The sequence below is a fragment of the Cyprinodon variegatus genome, unplaced genomic scaffold (genome assembly GCF_000732505.1).
Source record: "Cyprinodon variegatus isolate N-32 unplaced genomic scaffold, C_variegatus-1.0 Scaffold65, whole genome shotgun sequence".
Lineage (NCBI taxonomy): Eukaryota > Metazoa > Chordata > Actinopteri > Cyprinodontiformes > Cyprinodontidae > Cyprinodon > Cyprinodon variegatus.
Genome location: NW_015150518.1, coordinates 1,137,783 through 1,139,048, shown reverse-complemented (window position 1 = coordinate 1,139,048; position 1,266 = coordinate 1,137,783).

Sequence of the window (1,266 nt, the reverse complement as noted above, 5' to 3'; positions counted from 1 at the left end):
CAACAAAATTTAAAAAAGTGCCAAAAATCGCCCTTTGACCCACAATGGCTGACTTCCTGTAGGTTTTAGAGCATACCCACAATGTAATTTTTTTTCGTGATTTGTTGAGATCTATGTACCTGCCAAATCTCAAATCTCTGTGACTTACAGTTTTCCCCAACTCACGTTAGGTGGTGCTGTAGAGGCATTTGGCCACGCCCATTTTGAATTCCATTATCATACGTAAATTTCACTAGGGGGACAATTTACTGCCAAGTTTGGTGAGTTTTTCGGCATGTTAAAGCTTCCAAAAAGCCGTTTCTTTTGTGTGGAGAAAAATAATAATAAGAAGAATCATAACAACCGGTACAGGAACAATAGGCCTTTGCAGCGCTGTCACTGCTCGGGCCTAATAAGTAAAACGTGAAACAATATAAACAAAATAAAACTGCTAAAACATAGGTAAAAATAACACTCACATAAAATATAAATAAATAAAATATTGTACTGTACTGTGTTTTTACAAATATAAATACTGTGCATCTGAAGAATATATCATCAATATGCGGCTGAGGACATTTTTACAGTATTTTACAATATTTTTACAGCATAGTTATATATAAATATATATAGACTGAATGATTTATACATAGAGTGAGAGATATGTGTACATATGTTTGTGTATAGCTGTATAAAAATGTTTCTGTATATAGTAATAAGAAGTTTGTAAAAACTGTATGAATGGCTGTGCTCTGCAACAATAATTTTAATAATTTTACTCTTAACCCCACTAAGAATATTTATATAAACTGAACCATTTATTTGTTTTCAGCAACAACAACAACAACAACAACAAAAAAAAAAAACGAGTTAAAGTTGATTAAAATTGATTCTATTCCTGCTCAACACATTACACTGAGCGGAGCTATCGACCTCCCCAAGATGGCGCCATTAAATCACATCAACGCTCATAAATGAAAGCGATTGCCTTGGGGTCTAATCTGATATTATGTCTATGTTGTTCATCCCCCGGCCCCTCCCACAGAAACAGTTTTATCTTCTTTAGATCCTACCTTTACATATTCATGTGTAATTTACACATTTATAGTCAATGGAGTTTGACAGAAAAAGCCTGACGCTCCTCCCTCATGCCGTTACAGTGAAACTCTCTACAAATTATTAATTCAGTATATTTCTATAGAGCCAATTCACAACACGTCATCCGAATTTACTTTACAGTTCAACAGATTAATCCAAATGCCATCAGAACGCTGATAATATTAAGTG